The sequence below is a fragment of the Aegilops tauschii genome, chromosome 3, assembly GCF_002575655.3.
Source record: "Aegilops tauschii subsp. strangulata cultivar AL8/78 chromosome 3, Aet v6.0, whole genome shotgun sequence".
NCBI classification, from domain to species: Eukaryota; Viridiplantae; Streptophyta; class Magnoliopsida; order Poales; family Poaceae; genus Aegilops; species Aegilops tauschii.
In genome coordinates this window covers 160,115,200-160,125,413 of record NC_053037.3, presented here as the reverse complement: position 1 = coordinate 160,125,413, position 10,214 = coordinate 160,115,200, and the positions used below count along the sequence as shown (strand labels likewise).

The 10,214-nt window shown below is 47.9% G+C and overlaps 1 pseudogene; it reads right to left on the bottom strand.

The window, feature by feature from the left end:
• Nucleotides 1-231: 231 nt before the first annotated feature.
• Nucleotides 232-9,408, bottom strand: LOC109770252 (uncharacterized; annotated as a pseudogene).
• Between the last annotated feature and the right edge of the window lie 806 nt (nucleotides 9,409-10,214).

Here is a 10,214-nt window from a genome sequence, read left to right as displayed (position 1 = left end):
CCGATTAATAGTCAACCGATACAATCGATTAATCGGCCGATTTCCGATTAATCTCTAATCCCTAGTTGACCGAGACGACAACGATAAGCGATATCCTTAACACTGATACTGAATAACTAGCCTAATAGGCTAAGATAAAGAATCCATGCATTTACCACTTAACATGCTTGTGCAGACATATGCAGATGGAATTCAGTTCTCCTAACTGGCTCGTGATGAATGTGATGGGAATTAACCTGGTAATTGTTGTTGTGGAAGCCTCCACGCTCGAACGAAGCGGCTGGCGACTGCGCACCTCGGCGGCGCAACCAGGTCGTAGAGCTTGCAGTCCACAACCTTGCGCGCACGCACGTCCACACCGAACATGTGCTTCTCCAGGAAGAAGTAGAGGACGTCGGGGTTCTCGGGATGGATGAGTGCGAGCGTGGGGATCTCCACGGGCAGCCCAGTGGCCTTGTAGCTCTCATCGGCCCGAGTGAATTGCAAGAAACCACCACATTTGGGGCTTCTCTTGCAGAAAACTACCTGGTCGCTAATCTTTTGCAAAAGCCACCGCACATTCAGTAATAGTTTTGCAGAATGCACTGAACCTGTCATTTGGCGCGGTTGAGGGCGTTTCCGACAGGTGGGGCCCAATTTGGGTGACGTGGCCTAACGGACGCGCGGACGGCGCCGTTTGGTCCAGACCGACGCGGTCTGGTCGCGCCGGACAGACCGACCGCCCGCACCTGACCAGACCAGACCTCTCCCTCCAGCTCCAAATCCATGGCGACGACGAAACCTGGCGGCGTGGACGGCGCCGGTGGAGTTGCTGCCGGTGGGGATGCTCCGGGCGGCGGTGCTGGAGATCCACCGGAGTACTGCGGGAGCTCCCATCCCTCGAGCGCGCTGCCTCTTCCCCAACCGCCCTCGCCGCCGAAGTCGTTGGAATACGCGGCGGCTACTGCATTCGCCCAGGCGGTGAAGGCCAATCCGACGGCCAGCCACCATTTTGCCTCGTCCTTCGGCGGTGTGGAGTAAGTCATCCTCCTCCTTCTTTGTCATTTCCCCGATTGGTATTCTAGGGTTAGGGTTCTATGGTTAGGGTTCTTGGGTACGTGTAGTACGGTTAAGGTTCTAGGGTTAGGGTTCTAGCATTAGGGTTAGTGTTATATGACATCCGCTCTGTCAACTGATTATTGGTGCCACAGAAATTAATTTTAACATGCGTACTTAGACACAAATCCTCTGTGTCTGTTGTTTGATCAAATACTCTCTTTCACCAACTTTAGTATTGTAAATTGAATCAGAAATTTCTGTTGCCACCAATTTTAACTCTGTTAACTGAATTTTGTGAACACTGTTAAGTGTTAACTAAATTTATTGAACACTGTACACTGTTAACTGAATTTTTTAACACTGTTAACTGGATTTTAACACTGTTAACTGAATTTCTGTTGCCACCAATGAGACCTCTTAACAATAATTTTAACATTGTTAAATGAATTACTTAATAGCAAAATTAAATGCATTTTATCTGAATTTGTAGCTTGGATGATGAAGAATGGGAAGTGAGGTTCCATTTCCTAGACAGAGATAACTTGGAAAGAACAATCTGTTTATCAAACATAACCTTCTGGAATCTCATTGCCCTAATAGAGGTAGAAGGCTATAGTTTAAGGGATTTTATGTATTATGTTAGAGATCCAGGAGCTGGGGTGTCAGGAATGGAAGAATTAACTGATGATGACAAGGTGGAAGAAATGTTGGATCACATAGCTAGTAAAGGAAAGAATGTTGTTAACATTACAGTTATGAGAAGTGATGCACCTAGACCAGTTGATTTGAACATTGGTCATGCTTATGAAGAGCAGGTTCCTTTGTCAGAAATAGGTGTACCAGTTGCCTATGAGGTAGACAATTCAGGAGTTATTTTCCCCTGTCCAGTGAAACCCCAACCACAGCCAGTCCAAGTAATGAACACACAGGAGAGCTCTTGTTTGTTGAAGCAAAAGGGCCCAAGTGAACCTGAGTTTGCTTTGGACAATGGTAATGAGAGACATGAGTATTTCATGGAGACAGACCAAGAGCAAGAGCACATTGAGCAGATGATGGAGCAGAAAAGAAATGAAGAAATTCAGAGGTACAGGAGTAATAAGATACAAAGAGAGAAGTACAAGGCAGCAAAAAGAAAACTCCCACAGCTGCTTGCTGAGGAGTTCACTGATAGTGAAAGTGAGGATGAAGATCTAGAAGATGAGGACATATTGGCTAGGTTGGAGGCAATGAAGAGGCATAGGGATGATCCACTATATCACTTTGAAGGAGACACTGATGTAGAAGAGCTATATGGACCAGATGAGGAGGAGGAGGAGGAGAATGAAGGAAGAGATGAAGAGGAAGGACAGGAGGAGCCACTAGATGAGGGCTTGAGAGGAGGAAGCAGTGTAGGAGGAAGCAGTGCAGGAGGTAGCAACAGCACAGGAGGAAGTAAGAGGAGGGGGAAGGGGCCAACAACAAGATCCCATGCAAGTTTGGATCAAATCATAGAGCAAGACTGGGCACCTTCATCTGATGAGGAGAGCAACCCAGGGGACTTAAGTCAGGAAGAGAATGATTGGGCTCAGCTTCCAGCATTTAAGCTACCAAATGGTAGGAAGAGCAGGGCCAAAAAGAATAAAGTTAGGATTTGGTATGATGAGAAGAGGGAAAACCCACAAGAACAATTTGTCAAGAAACTTTGTTTCCTAGATGTGCAGCAGTTCAGAAGGGCACTGCTTACATTTCACATCTCACAAAACAGGAAGTACTCATTTCATAGGAACTGCTCAGATAGAGTTATTGTAGTTTGCAGTGCAGATGACTGTCCTTTTTTCATTGCTGCTTCCAAAATTGCACATGAGAAGACATTTTGCATAAAGAAAATGAACTTGTACCACAATTGTCCTGCTGTTGGAGAGAGCACCAAAGTGACTGCTAGGTGGTTGGCACATGAGTGTGAGCAACAGTTAAGATCTGACATAAACACACCAGTCCAGGCAATATTGGACAATTTGAAGAAAAAAGATGGAATTGAAGTGTCCATTCACATGGCCTACAGGGCAAGGAAAGCAGCTAAGGAAGTTGTCCAAGGAGATCAGAGGGCATAATACACTAGGATAAGGGATTACCTCCAAGCTGTGCTGGATACCAATCTTGGAAGTAGATGCATTGTTACAACAAAGCATTTAAAGACTCATCCTAGCATAAACCCTAGATTTCATGGCTTGTTCATGTGCCTCAATGCTTGCAAAGAGGGCTTCCTAAATGGTTGCAGACCCTTCACAGGTACTTGCATAATTATTTTCCCAACATTTTTCCCATTGCATTTGGTTATGTTTGGTACTAATGTGTTATGTTTGGTTTTAGGTGCTGATGGTTGCTTTGTTAAGTTGACAACAGGGCAACAAATATTGGCTGCAACTGGAAGAGATGGTAATAACAACATATTTCCCATTGCATTTGCAATTGTTGACAAGGAAGACACTGCCAGCTGGTCCTGGTTTCTAACCTAGCTCAAGTATGCTCTTGGTGGTGAGTCAGGGAAGTATGGCAACTACACTATCATATCTGATAGACAAAAGGTACCTCACACATCATCATTCTTATATTTACTGAAGTTTTACCATGCTTAGTACTGTCAAATTGTTTGTTGTTATACTATATTTTGAACACTAGTTATTTAAACAGGGCCTTCTTAAAGCCATAAACAATGTCTTCCCAAATTGCCCTCAAAGATTCTGCCTTAGACATATTTATCAGAACTTTCAAACAGCTGGCTTTAGAGGTGAAGAGTTAAAGAAGTATATGGATTAGGCTAGTTATTCATATACTGAGCATGGTTTTGATCAAGCAATGGAAGGCATGAAAAGAGAGTGTGAGGCAGCTTGGAAATGGCTTAGAAAGATACCCAAGCATACATGGGCTAGACAAGCCATGGACAAAAATTGTAAAACTGATTTCGTTGTTAACAATATTAGTGAAGTTTTCAACAAAATGATACTTGATGTGAGAGGGAAACCAATTAAAACCATGGTTGATGGCATCAGAACTAAATTGCTAGTTAAGTTCAATGCAAACAGAACCAAGACTGAGACAGCCAAGTGGTAGATATGCCCAACATATGCTGGAAAGCTAGAAGAAGCAAAACACCATGCTAGATACTGTCAGTCCATCAAAGCAGGACCTGATCTATACCAGGTTAGCAGTGGAGAAAGCACATATGCAGTAAATCTACAAGTGCACACATGTGTGTGTAGCAAATGGGACATGACTGGCATTCCTTGCAAGCATGGTGTTTCTGCAATTAACAAGGAAAAACTTCATCCAGAAGATTTTGTTAGTGATTTCTTCAAGAAACCAATGTACCAAGAAGCCTACAATCCAATTGTGTATCCTGTGCCTGGGCCTGATCTATGGCCAAATACTGGGACCCCTGACATAGAACCACCAGTTTTCAGAGACAAGCCAGGAAAGAAGCAGACTAAGAGGAGAAGGAATCAATTTGAGAAGCCAGCTCCCAAGGATACTTCAAGGATGGCAACAATAACCTGCAACAATTGCAACTTGACAGGTCATAGGTACACTAGCTGCCACAAAAATCTGAAGCCAGCCCTAGCAATGAGAAGGAACCAACACCAGGTTAAATCTTGTGTATATATGTTGTCACTACAGGTTAAATCTTGTGTATATTTAATACTATGTTCTAATCTGTCTATATGTTGTCACTGCAGGAAAACCGGAGAGTTGATGCACCAGCAGCAAGGGCAAGAGCTCCTGCTGCAACCAGTGCAACACCAAGGACAGCTCCATCAGCTCCAGCTGCAACTAGGGCTGCACCTAGAGCAGCTCCTTCTGCTCCTGCTCCAACAAGGCCAACTTCATCTTCTGCTGCTGCTTATAGGCCTAGTTCATCTTCTGCTACTGCTGCTAGGTCAAGGGCAAAGAGAACATTCATACCACCAAGAGTGCCAGGTACTGGAAGAGTGAGAAAGCCATCATACAAGATGTCTGAATGGTTCAATTGTTCTCAAGGCAGCAAGAAGTGATGTCATGTTCAAACATGTTTAATTCAGCCTGTTTTGGCTAGTTTGTGATGAATAATATTAAGAATTTCATGTTGAAACCAGTTAGTTCAAGTCCAAGTGGTGGACTATGTAATGTACCTAATGGTTGTGATGCACTATGGTACTCTAGTTATGATGATATGATGATGAACTTATTAGTTATGATGTTTTCAAGAAGTTTTCATTCTGTTGTTGTGATGATGATCATAGTTTCATAGCTGATATGATGATGATCTTAGTTTTCATGGTGTTGATATGATGATGATCTTAGTTTTGGGTGCCTCGGCGTCGACATATTAATTTTATAAAACCAAAAAAATTGCATAAAAATTGTTTGGCCTGGGGCTCGAACCCAGGACCAGTAGGTAGTAACCATGCATTCAATACCAATGGGATAGTACTAGTGATCATGTTTGAGTAGCATCCGCTATTTTACTTATATTTAGTTAGGCACGCACTGTGTTGAGAGTGCGTTGCGGCCCGCAGCGTGGTGAACGTGCGTTTAGTATAACTAGTCGTTTCGGTTTCTCACCATTTAATACCTGTCCACCCACCACTCTCTCCGCCCACTCGCCGCCTGCACCGCCCACTCCTCTTCCCCCTCTCTCCTGTCGAAACCACCGTCGACAGCCACCCCCACCGCCGTCGCCATGGACTGGCAGCTGGCCATTGAAGAGCTCGCCGGCAACAACCAGGAGCTGCGTGCAGTACAGGGAGATCGCGCGTTGGTTCCCCAGTCTGGCGATGCTGAGGAACCATGCCCGCGGCCTGGTGAAGGTGATGACACCTGCCGAAAGGCAGCGCGCCTTCCCTGCCGGCCGCACCGTCCCGCCGGCGACCATTCTCCTATGGGCGATGCGCGAGGTGCAGCGCTCCCCCGACCCTAGGCAGCGTGCCCGTTGGTGGATGTACCGCTCATCCACCACGCCGCCGGCCGCCGCGGATGATATCACCGATGCCGTCCTCGCTCTCCCAGCCCCCATCAACAACGCCTACTAGGAGAGGCACAATCCATGGGTCCTCGGGCCAGACGAGGACTCTGACGCCGAGTCCTCTGACGACTACAACTTTGATGAAACTGACGACTACTCCTCTGACGACGAGGTGGACGAGGTCGTCGTACTCTCCTCCGACTCCTCCGATGATGAGCCTGATGTGCAGCTCCTGGCGCCCGTCCTCGACGCCGTGGAGGGGCAGAAGAACAGCCCAATTGATGTGGATAAGCTGCCGGAGGTCGCCGACAACCCAGAGCTCGTTGTCGTGAAGCAAGAAGAGGAGGGCGGCGGTGAAGATGTGGTGGAGCCAGCGCCGGCCAAGAAGAAGAGGGCCGTGGTGAACAACAATGACGTGCGGCGCTCCCAACGCCTGAAGATGCTAAAGAAGGAGGAGTGACATGCTGTCTTCAGTTTCGTCAGTAGAAGAAAAAGTTCAGTTTCGTCAGTAGAAGAAAAAGTTCAGTTTCGTCAGTATGTTAGTTTGCCAGTTCTATCTATGTCAGTTGTATCTATGTCAGACTATCTATGCAGCTACTATCTATGTTAGTATGCCAGTTCTATCTATGTCAGTTCTATCTATGTCAGACTATCTATGCAGTATGAACTTGCTATCTATGTTCACTATCTACTTGCTATAATCCAAGCTGTTAATTCATCACAAACTGAACTTAATACAAGCTGATAATTCATCACAAACAGAGTACTCTCACAAACAACATACAATCCAAGGTTCATTGCTACAGAAATAATAGAGTTCACCACAATAAAGCTTAACACATTACAAGCTTTCCTCCATAGCTACTACAAAAGACATCATTGACACAGATGGTCAGACAACAACACAACTTAGTCCTCATCACAAATAGCCTTAATCTAGTGAAGCTTCCTCTTGTTGCTATCACCTGCTGTCTTGAGCTCAACAATGCAGGAAGCAAGAGTACTCTTCTCCATGGTCAACTTCTCCTTCACTTTCATCAGCTCAGCAATGCAACAATCCAGCTTATCCTTCTCTTTCTTTAGGTCATCCTTCTCTTTCTTCAGGTCAGCATAGCAAATCTCCAAAGTCCTCTTATCAGAGGTCAACTTTTCCTTCTCTTTAAGATGGTTGAACTTCAAATTCCTAATGACAGTGGCTTGAGCTACATGAATTTGCTTTAACTGGTCAACAACAGCCTTTAATTTTTTGATCTCAGCATCCTTTGTCATGCTGCTTTCCACACTAACTGAAATGTTCTCAGCATCATTCTTCTAGTTTACCTCAAGCTGGCTATCCTTATAATCCAAGAGGTTGTTCACATCTTCAACAAGCTTCTCATATGTCTCCTGCAACTCTTTTTTCTGCTGTGTGAGATTGTGTACAGTGCTTGAATGCTCCAGGCATGCCATCTTGTTTTCATGCTGGCTATGCTCATACATAAGCCACAACTTATGAATAGCATTCTGCAGATGCTCTGGCCAATGCTCATCTACCCACTGCACTAATCCACAATTTCCAACACCCTACAAAAGAATAAATCAGTTCAAAATTACACACATTACTTACAGATTCAGTTAAAATAGTTGATTCAGTTTATGTACCAGAATCAGATTCATTTAATGATGAATAATTATGAAAACTACAACTAAGAACAGTACCTATGAACCCTAGAACTAAATTCAGTAACTATGAACATAGAACATGAGCAGTAACTATGAACCCTAGAACATGAACAGTAACTATGAACCCTAGAACATGAACAGTAACTACAAACCCTAGAACAAGAATTGGAATGCTGCAAACACAACTTAAAACTTACTTCAGTGGCACAGGCAATGAACCTTCTACCAGTGCTTATCCCCTCAAATGCAACATACTTCCTCCCTAGATTCCCATGCTCACAAATCACATTCAAGTCGTCAGCCAGACCCTCGAACGACGGCTCATCAATTGTAGCTGGGATCTGAGAAATCCAACAAAAACTTGTTCAAATCAAGCAAATGTTCAACCCTAAAAACCCTAGAACAGAAATGAGCAATAGAAGGTTCTGACCTTGAGAGGGGAGTCGTCGGAGGAGATGTACTGCGCGCCGGAGCCGTCAGTGCTCTCACTGTCGCTCCAGGACACCATGGCGGACGGCGGCCGGCGGCGACCGGAGAGGAGAGGAGCAAATGGGAGGGGAGCGAGCGAGCGTGGGAGCAGAGAAAGTGAGCGTGAGAGCAGAAAGAGCGAGCAAGATGTGGTCGGGCGCGGGCGGTCTGTCTCTGGCGACCCGACCGCGTCTGTCTGAAGCAAACGGCGCCGTCCGCGCGTCCGTTAGGCCACGTCAGAGATTTTAGGCCCCACCTGTCGGAAACGCCCTCAACCGCGCCAAATGACAGGTTCAGTGCACTCTGCAAAACTATTACTGAGTGTGCGGTGGCTTTTGCAAAAGATTAGCGACCAGGTATTTTTCTGCAAGAGAAGCCCCAAATGTGGTGGTTTCTTGCAATTCACTCCATCGGCCCAGATCTCACCAAAGCTTACCTCGTGCTCCAGCGTCCACTCCGTGGAGTCCGGACCAGGCAGCGTCCACACGCTCATGTTGGGAGTGCCGCCGATGACACAGTCCATGTAGTAGGTGTCGACGAACCGCAGCTTGCCGGCGCTCACCCCCACGCAGCAGTACATGTCGGACTCTCCCCAAGCTTCCCTGGACCGCAACACCCTGTCCGGCAGGAGCGGCACAAAGCGGAGGGCCGGGTCGCTGGCGAAGGGGTCGCTGGTGATGACGCCCCATGTGAGGCCGACCCACCAGAGCCTCCCGTGGTGCGAGACCACGCCGATGGGCGCGAAGATGCAGCGCGGGAGCGGGTAGTGGACGCTATTCTTGACCCACTTCCCGACCTCGGACGAGAAGGACAGGAGCGTGGCTTCGTCAGTGCCCATGATGGGGCGCAGCTCCGAGACCATGTAGTGGCCGTCGCCGCCAGGGGAGGCGATGAGGCCGAGGAGGGCCTGGTGCATGATGTCGACGGGCTTGGGTTCGGGGAGGCAGAACGCGGAACGCGGAGCTGGCGTTGGCGTTGAGGATGAAGTAGCGCGGTTCAGAGTCGTGCCAGTGGACACCTGGACCGTGGGGACCGTGGGTGATCTCGCGGGTCCAGGGGCGGCCGAGGGTGGCTTGGAGGAGGAGGAGGCCGGAGGGGTCGGCGGCGAGGACGAAGGGGAAGTACTCGAGAGTGAAGGGCTCCGGGAAGACGCGTGGGGAGACGGTGAGGACGGAGACGCGCGGGGGCGGGGTGAGCGCGAGGGAGACGTCGGCACCGTCCGCGGGGGGCGCGACCCGCGGGATGCTGCCCAGGACGCCGAGAGACGTGATTCAGGACCATGGTTCAGCCGAACCTATGGTCTATGCCGTACGATTTAACATCCTATTACATGTGGATCTGTGACATGCATGCCAACTGCATTTTTTAATCAACCATGCATGGATCCTCATAAATAGACATGCATGCCAACTGCATTTTTTAATCAACTATGCATGGATCCTCATGAATAGTGTCTAGAAATCAATGGTGTTTGTGTGTAGGTTCGGCTGAACCATGATTCTGTACAACATTTTTGCCAGGACGGCCCACGACGATGACGCCATGCGGGTCTTGGCCAGCGACGGAGCGGAGAAGGGTGACCGGCTGAGTCGCTGGTGCGGTGAGGCGGGGAGGGCAGCGGCCCGTGCCGCGAGCAAGCGAAGGCGGCGCAGGGTTTGGGACGGCATTGCGGTGGATGCGGGAGGCAACGGAGAGGAGGAGGTGGCGAAGTGTGCGAGGGAGGGGGAAAGTGTGGTGGGTCCAGCAAACCTGAGCAGGTGCAGACTGCAGAGGCGCGGCAGCCTTTGAACGTCTGAGAAAGGCTCGTCTTGCAGGCAAACGAGCCGCTGTGTTGGTGTACGCGCCTCTGCTGTAGCCTTCTTTGTCTTTCTCCAAGAGAAGAATGGCTATAGCCTTTACATGAAGTATGATTGGGGCTGAATTTTCAAAAGTGTATAACATTGCGAAAATTGCTTTTGGAGACCGAGCTTATCGGGGATATTGTGCGACATATGCCAGGGGTGGCTTATCATGGATGGGGACAAGAGTACGTCGCCGGGCTCTAGAGACGGGAGTGAGCGAGAACGCC